The sequence below is a fragment of the Scomber japonicus genome, chromosome 21, assembly GCF_027409825.1.
Source record: "Scomber japonicus isolate fScoJap1 chromosome 21, fScoJap1.pri, whole genome shotgun sequence".
Classification (NCBI taxonomy): Eukaryota; Metazoa; Chordata; class Actinopteri; order Scombriformes; family Scombridae; genus Scomber; species Scomber japonicus.
In genome coordinates this window covers 24,533,058-24,544,048 of record NC_070598.1, presented here as the reverse complement: position 1 = coordinate 24,544,048, position 10,991 = coordinate 24,533,058, and positions in this window count along the sequence as shown.

Here is a 10,991-nt window from a genome sequence, read left to right as displayed (position 1 = left end):
TGTTGATTCAACTTAAAGTCTGTGTAAAGTAAGAATAAATATGTGTTCTGAGTTTGACATATCACAGAAAAGTGTGTTGTTAACCACCCTGCCAAATTTGAATGAGTAAAAAAAACTCGCCAAATATATGAAATTAGGCTTCAAAGTTCTCTCTTTCTCTGCTCCTAAATGCGGTGGGCGTGGCCTCTGAGTTCGCTGAAACCCCGCCCCCTACAAAGTGTCACCTGTCAATCAAAGTCACCAACTCTACCAGAAACATGGACACTACGTCTGAGAGCTTTCTGCTGCTAGCTCGGCGGCTAACTCAGCTAACTGGCTAACTGTAGACTGTAGTAGTAGTAGTGTGTGCTGAATGTATTTATACCTCTACAGCAGCAGGGGCGGGTTTATGCTAATGATTTTCAGACCCGACCACTAAAACCTAAACACAGAAATCTTGAAACACAGTTTGTGAAGCCTAGCTCCACAATTCAAATCTAGATGGTTGAAATGCTTTTTACACCTTTTTCAGAAATACATTTATGACCTATTTAATGTGTTTAGAAGAAAATGTCTGAATTCACTTTGCACAGTCTTTAATGATGACTTTGAAATGTTGTACTATGTGGTGCTATTCAGTTGTGTTTATAATATTTTTCTCCATCTGTATCAATGTAGATAGATCAACCTCAGGAAGCACTGCACAAGAGGTAAGTGAGAAATTCTGTTTCCTGTCATTTGGGTGAGCGGAGCCTTTAAGTAAGACAAATGTTGCACCGTCACTGTATTTAGTCATACATACTGTCTCCTCTGGTCCTCCTCCAGCCCCACATGTGGTGACAGCCACTGGCGAAGGTGGTGGCAGACTGGCGCCAGGGGAGTGAGGAGAGGAGGAGAGGAAAGGGGGTGGGGGGGGGGGGGTAGTGAGGCCAAGCAAAGCTTTAAAAAGACACAGTCCTGTCTGCGCTCAAACACAGACAGAAAGACAGAGAAAGAGAAGAAAAGCCAAATCAATACTGTCATTATCGGCTGCGTGTAAGACTGAATTAGATGTCATACTGCCTGCAGGTTAAAGAGGGGATCTGACATATCTGAACATTAAGACTGCTGCATGATGGATAAAGCTGTGTGTGTGTGTGTGTGTGTGTGTGTGTGTGTGTGTGTACGTGTGTACAGCAGTGTATGATTGTCATGTCACGAACTAAATATAGCATCCATAAACTCCAGTTGTATGTGTTGTAAGTTGAGTTGGGGCAGCAGTGAGCGTCCTCTGTGACATCACGTTTACACAATTTGACATTTTTACAGTTCATCTGTCATCACTGTAACAGATGTTTAGAATAAAACCAAATGTAATATCATACACCACACTGCCTTTGATCATTTTCATTCATCTCATTACTTTTAGTGAACTACGGTGAGATGCATTAAAATGAGTTTTGAGTCAGTTTGAGGTGTTTTTGATTCATGCATAATGTATGCTCTTTTCCAATAGACTGGCAACTATTATTATAAATATAATTACACACTACTACCACTTCCTTACTTACACATTACCAATCCTGTAACCTCTCTGCCATTTCATTTGATCAAAGTGTGGTGAGATCTGTACATATTAGCAGGCAGATGCACGCTGGCCAAAAGGTTGCTGAGATCAGACTGTTCTTCATGGGATAACTGTGAAATTTAACGGGACATTATTTGGATAAATCAACCATATATTTGACATGTTAACAGTTAACTTGTCTCTTTAAAAAAAAAAGTACATTTGGTGACACAAAACAGCTGTAGAGCAAAAATGGTAAGTTTTGAGACTGGCTCATATCCTTCATATTTGCTAATGTGAAATGCAAGCTGACATACTTGTCTTATTCATGTTCACTGTAGATGTATTAAGAGAGGGAGGATACTTGTCATTCTTATGTTTCCTGTTGTTTGCACTGCAGTCTTTCTGAGATGAGAGGAAGTGAGTGAGTGACTTACTCTGGCAAAGTTGGCCGACATCCTACACACACATGAACATCATGATATGCAAACGCTGAACATCAAATCTCTACTTGTTAACAAGAGAAAAACGTTTCCTGCATTTTCAATGTTGCTTTTAATATTTCAGGATGTTGGAGTGACAGGAAACTGTTGGCTGGTTTGATTCCTTCTCTGAGGGAAGCGCCACATGTTTCCTTTCATGAGAGTGGAAATAAAGAGATGGCGGGAAGGAAAAACTAACATTGTGGAGCATGAAGCCCACGAGGCCCCAATGTACCGACTGCATTCACACGTGTTACATTTGGTGAAATGTGAGCAGAATCCATCTCTACTCTGATAAAAATGTCTTCAGGGAGCGCAGACTCAAGGTAAAGCCTGGAGAACACAGATGAGATGACACAGTGTTTATCATCACTTTCATTTCTGTTTGTTTGGTTTTTTTTTTTACAGTTTACAGCTCAGTTTTCTTAGTAAGCTTTTTAAAAGGGCTCCAATGCAGATTCATTTGTATGGATGCGTTCTATAATTTCACACCTGCCTGCTTTGTTGTGATGCTGCTGACAGTAGGTCTGCTCAACATGTGCTTTTGGGAGATTATAATTATATTTTGCAGTTGAGCTGCACTGGTAGTTACTGCAGTGGTTTCTGCTGCAGTGCATTCCACAAGTGTCTAGGGCTGAGTATCAATACTCAATACCCTTTAAGATATCCACCAAACCCTAACCCATGTTTTATGCCATAAGTTGGGCTGCAGAAAACACAGATTATAAAAAAAAAAAAACAAGAAGCAGGTTTCTGTGGTTTCACTGATGTGTTTCTGAATGGACTATTTAAAGTTTGGACTCTAGTTAAGATGGTTATTTTCCCCAGAAGATAGTGTACTGTCTTTGTTGCCAAATCCAAATTTTGTTAAAGGGAAGGAGGTCTGGGTGGAGCTTAGGTCACTAATCATGTTTATATGCATGGACACCCACAGAGAATGATCATGCTGAGTGTGGAACATCCAGTGATGAGACGAGATGAAGATCTTTCTTCAGTGCATGTTTAAAGCAGGTTCCCCAACAGAATAGTATTTGTGGCATGTGAAGAATTTAAAACATCATCAGATCATCATGTTCTGAAATACATTTATAAATAATATGAATATTAAATTTGAAGTTATGCAATGCAATAAAGTGGCTGAATGTGGCTGTACTGTACTTTGCTGACTCAAAGTTGGCTCTCAGTAAACTTGTGGGTCATTTTTGATTTCCAGCTAAACTTTAAGGAAAGTGCCACATTCAGTCTTGTTGTTTGGGTTAGTACTACAATCATTTCTTCTCTTTACAACAGCTACAACAAATCATCCATTGTTCTTTTCTTCTCCTGGATTGAGAATAATGCCATCTGACCCTCAGGTTATAGAAGAGTCTCTGTCTGGGAGTCAGGTCAACAAACTTTCATCTCATCTCAACACTTTCTCAACGGGACTATTTATGCTTCCTTACTGTGTATTTATAGACACTAAAGGATGTTAAGTCACTACTGCACTGACATTACCTCTCAGCTTTAGTTATTGACGCAGGCAGACACGCAGGAAAAGAAAGAAAGAAATGACACGACAGACTGAGACTTGCTGCCAGCTTCTAAAATGTCTGTCGTAGTTTGACAGATTCCAGTATCATCATCATCATCATCATCATCATCATCATCATCATCACCATCATCATCATCACCATCATCATGCTACAGATGATGAGAAACATTTCTTCCTCACATACATCACAATCACACATGTATTGTATAAAATAATTTTGTGTCTGATCCACAAAAAAAGTGAAATTATCTGTAATCCTTCAAATGACGTCACTCATTCTTCATTAGAAATAACAAAATCTATGAAAATATATTTCATTTGAAAAAGTTACATTTTTAAACACAAGATGTCTCCTAATTCACTGTAAAGTCAATGCTCAGTGTTTGTGCACTGGAGGCGTCCAAGTTTCCACATCACACTTGTTAAGTCTAATATTGGAGCAGGACTGGCTTCCAAACTAGTTGTGATGTCACAAATCATCCTCATAGACCCGCCCCTAAAAATCAGATTTCTAATGAGCTCAGAGAAACTTTAACCTTCAGCAGAGGAGTGTAAAAACAAACTGTACATCATTCTGCACAAACATCCAGGAGGGTTCAAACAATGTACACTGATGACTCATGTCACTGCAAAAGTTCTGACTTGAAAAGAACAAGTTGGAGATATTTAGCAAAGGAAGACTGAAACAGAAATGAGTGCTGGTGGTTGTACACTACGTTAAGTAAATGGCCTGCAGGGGTCAGTGGACTAGTGGTGCCTGCTAGTATTAAACACTGTGGAAGTCATTATCATTCTTTGACTCATTAAAATAATCATTATTACAAAAACACTATGTGTGTATCAAATATTAATGTGGTTAGTTTAGTTTGTCATCGTAGCTGTGTGACATGTCAGGTTTGTTCACACACAAAGACAAGGATCATTTCTCTCTTTATTTAAACCCACTATACAGACATTAGGTTGCTGGAAATGTTAGAACCAACGTGTGTGTGTGTGTGTGTGTGTGTGTGTGTGTGTGTGTGTCTGATCTCAGAACCCTCCAGGAACACAAATTCTTCCCCCGGCTTTCTTCTCCCTCCTGCTGTGAACATTCATGCAGAGGAGACATAAAGCTTCACAGTAAATGTAAATTCTCAGCTCATACTGAAACATTAATAAATCACATGAACATGTCTTTGCATTTATTTGTGATGCTGCAACTGTTTTCAATCATACTTTGTACTAACTATATATCTGCAATGATTATGGTGGCCCTGAGGTGCAAAATACAAAGTTTCAGGAAATAACATTTTGGAAAAAAAGTGGAGTTGCTGCCCCAAGCAGAGGATCTCTGGGTCTTATTCACAGTGAGGGTAAGATGGAGCATGAGGTGGACCGGTGGATTGGTGCAGCATCAGCAGGGATCATCTTGGTGAAGGAAGAGAGGAGCCTGAACCTCAATTTACGAGTCAGTCTACATCCCAACCCTCACCTACGGTCACCAGCTTTGTGTAATGACAGGAAGAATGAGATCGCAGATACAAGCGGCCAAAATGAGTTTCCTCCTGAGAGTGTCTGGGCTCAGCCTTAGAGATAGGGTCAGGAGTTCAGACATCCAGGGGAGGCTAGGAGTAGAGCTGCTGCTCTTTCACACTGAAAGGAGCCAGCTGAGGTGGTTTGGGCACCTGGTCAGGATGCTTCCCTTTAGAAGTGTTCCAGGCTATTCCAACTGGGAGGAGACCCAGAACACACTGGAGGGATTACATATCTCTCCTGGTCTGGAAACACCTTGGGATCCTCCAGGAGAAGCTGATGAGTGTATAGGGAGAAGGAGGTCTGAGGTTTCATTGCTCAGCCTAATGCCAACAAGATCCGGCCCTGGATAAGCAGCAGAAAATGGATGGATGGATAAATGGATAAATGGATAAATGGATATTGGAAAACACAACATTCCATAAAACACCTCGAACTTTTACAAAACATAACTTTTGTGTTTTCAGAAATTAGTTTGTTTTCTGAAATGGTTTTGTGTTTTGTACCTTAGAACTTCTGTAAATATCTGCTGCTTGACTTCTCATTGTGTCTGAACACATCTAGTTTCACTGTCAATTACACTAAAAATAGTTCAGTGCAGGGAAAAAGCTGCCCTTTCATTCCTAGCACCTCTATTCTCATAAAGCACACATGAAGCTGACCTGCTTAGTTCCCATTCCAGATGTTTCCAAAAGGTTAAACGACTGGAATGGGAATTTTTGTTTCCTCTGGTAGAAACACCTCGAGGTATGTCAGCTCATCGTAGGAGCGCTGTGGATTCCATCTGTCATGAATGTCACACGCTCAGATCATGTGATTGAATATAATGAGATAAATGACTTATTTGCAATGTCAAGGCAGAAAATGAACATGGTACTTGTAGAGGAATCGGGGACTTTCTCATCCCAGAATGCACTCCTCAGGTCCAAATGCAAACACAAGCCATTCATCATTTAAAAAGCTGCTGATAGCCAAACGTTTTAATAGTGAGGAGGCTGCTGAAAACCCCCATGAGGGAATGAGACTCACGAAAGAGAAGCCTTTGTCCCATCGTCTGTGTGCTGGAGTGATGGAGAGCAGGATCACACTGTCCTGCCCTGGTTGATGCATTGGCTAGACTAGCTATTGATTGGCTCTGCCCTTCTGCCTTGATACATCATGTCATCTGTGTTTAGAGAGTGGGATCCAGGACGCAAGCGCTTCCATTGAAAGCTTGCAAAATAAAAGCCCTGTGCATTGGTAGTAAGCAGCAGTGTGTCTGCGTTATGATGGATCAGGTCATATGCCTGGTCCCAGGGCCTGACTGTGGAGCGTCATCTTCATCAGACAAAGCCTGACAGGACGTCCATCATCACAAAGTCACGCCGATGGGCCCGGTCCCCCGACGGAGAGACGCCTGCTTACATCTACACGGCAGCAGCCAGCTTTATCATTTTCAGTCATTTACGGCTCGACACAAATTGAACCTCGGTGGTTGACCGTAATCATCAGGGGTTCAAGCCTCCAGGGTCCAAAACTGTTGTTTAGATATGAGTGTAGTACTGTACTTCTCTTTGTTTTCTGTTCATCATCTGAACCAACAGGCTGAATAGGCTACACAATATGACAGATTATGGAATGTGGATAGTAATCACATTTTCTTCAGACTGGGCTGATGGAGGCCTTAAGGCTGCTGTATGCTTCAACAGAACTGCTTGTGCCATGATTGAAAAGCTTCAGAAACTTCCTCTACCAACACCTTTCCAACATCATCATCATCATCATCATCATCATCATCATCATCATCAGAAACTTCCGCTACAACATCTTTCCAACATCATCATCAGTTTCAGAAACTTCCTCTACCAACACCTTATCATCATCGTTATCGTCGTTGTCATCATCATCATCATCATCATCAGTTTTAGAAACTTCCTCTACCAACACCTTTCCAACATCAGTCATTCATTTAAATGAGGCCTATTGACTATCATGTCCATAATGATGTGTAAAACCTGTGGTAATAAGGTCTAACACATTTATACATTCTGCTTTATAAACAGTCAAATCATACAGGGTCAATTTTGACCCTGGAGGACAAAGGTTGCCCAGTTGATGGGAACAGGAGGGTTACATAAATAAGAAGTCATTTTTGTCACTATAGACTGTCTGTTGCACATGTTCAGACAGTATATAGTCAGCTGTTCACACAAAGACGGATTTTAAATGGAATGCTATATGGTTTGCATCTTTAATGTAGCCTGATTACTCATCTATGAAAGCATTGGCTAGAATGAGAATTATATGAACAGTCTGAAGTTGCTTTGGAGCCCAGAAGTTCTTCATGATGATGGTGCTATAGAGAAAAAAGGTGATTAAAATGAAAAGAGATAATCAGTCCATTTCTAGAGTTTTTATTTGGTACCTTTGCTCATATTAAAATATCCACTATTTCACAGCAACTCAAAGTAATGGGATTTCAATGGACGAGCACATTTAAAAATGTGACCCACTTTGTGAAAGAGCTGTTTAACATAACATTATAGCTAACGTGTGAAAAGGTCATTTTTCATTACAATGTGATTAAATTTGTATCAATTATTTATCAATTAATTTATTTCTGTGCTGCAAGGCGTGCAATGAATAAAAGTGTCGGCATCACACACGGCTGAATGATTAGCTTCATTAGCAGCACTCTCATTGGCTGCAGTCTTATTTTCACTCATCGTAAGAGTTCATACTTAACTGATGCTTAATGTCTTCATCTGAGACTGAAACCTGCTGTGTTCATACTTACTGATAGTGTTCACATTTCAGTTGTGTCCATTTTCTATCCTTGAGTTTACATTCTATTGAACCCATAAGCATTTTCTCAGGAGGCAGATCTGCTATGAATGTATACATAAAATGCTAATGGCTAACATTAAGATTGTGATTACTTTTTAAAGGTGTTCATTTTAGTTTGATCTTTAAAGCTGAGAAAAAAAAAGAACTCACAATGGCTTCTATAGTAGAAAAAGCACCAGGCTTTAAAATGTGTGTCACCACCATCAGGAACATCATCAGCTGCCCCCCCCCCGGAAGATCTTTACAGTTCCCGCTGTCTCAAAAAAGCCCACAGCATCCCTCAGGCACACATTACAGGACACTTAAAACACAGACAAGCAGGTTAAAAACAGTTTTTATTCTAAAGTAACAACTGCTATAATCCTGTAATAACTGCAACAACAATTTGAAGTGTAATATAAAAGGAATCGTGCAATATTGATTGCAGCATGTGGACTGTCTTGTGTGTGTGTATTATGTGTTTTCATTTCTTTTAATTGCAGTACTTATTACATATTTGATTTATTCTTTTTCAAGTGCCTTCTTTCTTTTTTACTTATGGGACCAATAATGATTGCTTTCAATGTTGTTCTATATGTACAACGCCAATAAAAACTATTGTACTGTAGAGACAGAGAGTAGTGCTCCCTACCAAACCATTTGTATGGGTCACTTGTTGTCTTGCTCCTTTATTGTCCATTCATTTACAGTATCTTCTACAGTATTTGCCACAGTGAGAAGCTGCTGTTTTAATGGAGGTCACCAGTGGCTACTCATATGAGATACACTGACTCTCCAGTTTATTAGCTACAACCATACACTCTAACACAATGCCATACATTAACCTTGGAAAAGAAATGCTGTTTACCTGTACCTGCTTTCTGTTGTCTCTTGACACTCCTCAGGTTATTTAAGAGGCTGTACTGATGCTGCTGTAGTGGACTGAATTATATAGAGTGATTACAATATTCTACCCCTTCAAACTCAAGTGTTTGCTGATGCACTGATGGATGTAATGTCATGTGAGAGCTTTTGTGATGCTGTTTTTACAACAAAAACAAAAAAGCACGAGCTCTATTGCTGTCTTCAGGTGTTTTCTAATTAGATCTTGAATATTTCCATAATTATTGTTGTTGCTGTGCATCTCTCTCTCTCTCAACCCAACTGGTCAGAGCAGATGGCCGGTTCTGCTTGATGTTTCTTCTCAATAAAGGAGTTCTTCCTTGCCACTGTTGCTAAATGCTGCTCATGTGGGAATGTTGGGTCTCTTTAAATAACCAGTACAGTCTACACCTGCTCTATGAGATCACTTCTGTTGTTATTTGATGCTATATGAATAATAAATAATATTGATATTTTACATGTAGTAGGTGATGCTACAATTATAAAAAGCAGCTAATGTAGTATCACATATAGGAGAGATCAATCTGACATTTGTGAGGTAAATGTATTACTGACAAGCTATAATTTTGAATCGTTGAATCATTTTAAAATCATTTTGCAAACATTAGTCATTTTACTTTTTTCTGATCAGATTAATGTTGATGAATCAGATATGTGTACAAACTCCCAGAAAAGTTGAGGCGTGCTCCAACTCAGCTCTTTTAAATCAAGGGTGCAGATTTTTCTGTTTGCCACTGACTTTTATTAGATTAAATGTGGAACTATTTATTGCTATCTCACACTGCACTGTAACAATGGAATTTGTATCCTCCTGTTTTATCTCTTATTACATTTGACATTACTTATATCTTCTATTTTATTTTTATTTCTTTTAAATTCTATTCAAATGTCTTTTTTCTATTGGACTATTTTTCTTCTCATGTTCTATGGAATACACCTTGCTGTTGAAAATAAAAGTACCAGCATAATGCTAGGTGACAAAGACGTGTGTGTGTGTGTGTGAATTGACAGAACCATCAATGTGATTTCTGCAGGCATAAGCACAATCGCAGCAAAAAAGCAGAGTACATACACTGACTAGAGTGTTTATGTGCAGAACATGATCCATTATTACACAGCTACATTTTCTGTTATTGATCTGATACTTGTATCAGAACTGCTGGGTGGCAATCAGAACTTAACATCTGTAAGCAGTGATGGACTGGGTTGTGCATCTTTGAAGTCATACAGTAAAGCACACATTGGTATCATGCTCTATATTTTATAGATCTAATATACAGTGAAACATCTGTATCTAATATACAGTGAAACATCTGTATCTAATATACAGTGAGGGGATTTTAGACTAAAAACATTGTAACTCTGGAAGGTTTGTACTTGATTTGTCTAAATGTGACTGCTGATGCCTTGAATAGAAAAACTAGATTGATTTAGTATTGATGGTTGGCAGGGGAGTGTGCCAGGCAGATGGACTGGGAATGTCTGGCAGAAGGCCTTGTGCACGAGGCCTTCAAGTCCCACCACTGGATTAATTTCTCCTGCATCCCAGGGGGGGTTGGGTAGTCTGAGTGGACTATGTTCAGATCCTCAGAACTGTGGTGGACACCAACGTTGAAGGATGCTAACAGGCTGAAGAAGGATGCCACCCACATCTTGGACATCCAGAGGGGAACAGGAGCCAGCTGAGTTGTTTTGGGCCCCTGGTCAGGATGCCTCTCTGGAGACGTTCCTGGCACGTCCCACTGCTGGGAAACCCTGGGGCCGCAAACATAGAACCTGCTGGAGGGGACTACACACTTGTTCTGGTGTGGGAATGCCTCAGGATCCCCTAGGAGGAGCTGGAGGGTGTTGCCATGGTAAAGGATGTCTGGGCTTCCTTACTCCTGGTCCAGGATAAGCAGCAGAAAATGGATGGACCTACACTTTTCCCAGAACATCTGTAATTGGGTTAAGTATCCCATCATGCCCCTCGGTGGCATCCTCTAGTAATACAATGAAGCTTTAATTGGCTTTACACATCACATTATCTATATTTGTGCCAGTACTCAAAAAATGCTCCAAAGCTAGCAGTACAGTGAGATGCTGAAAACTTGGAAAAATTACAACGGAGGCCATTTATGTAATTGATAAAGGTGTGAGAGCAAGTAGATAGATCAGACAGATTGTCAGGAGAGGAGGCCCTTAGAGACTGATTAGAAAATAGGCAACTACCAGAGGAAAGAAGAGCAAG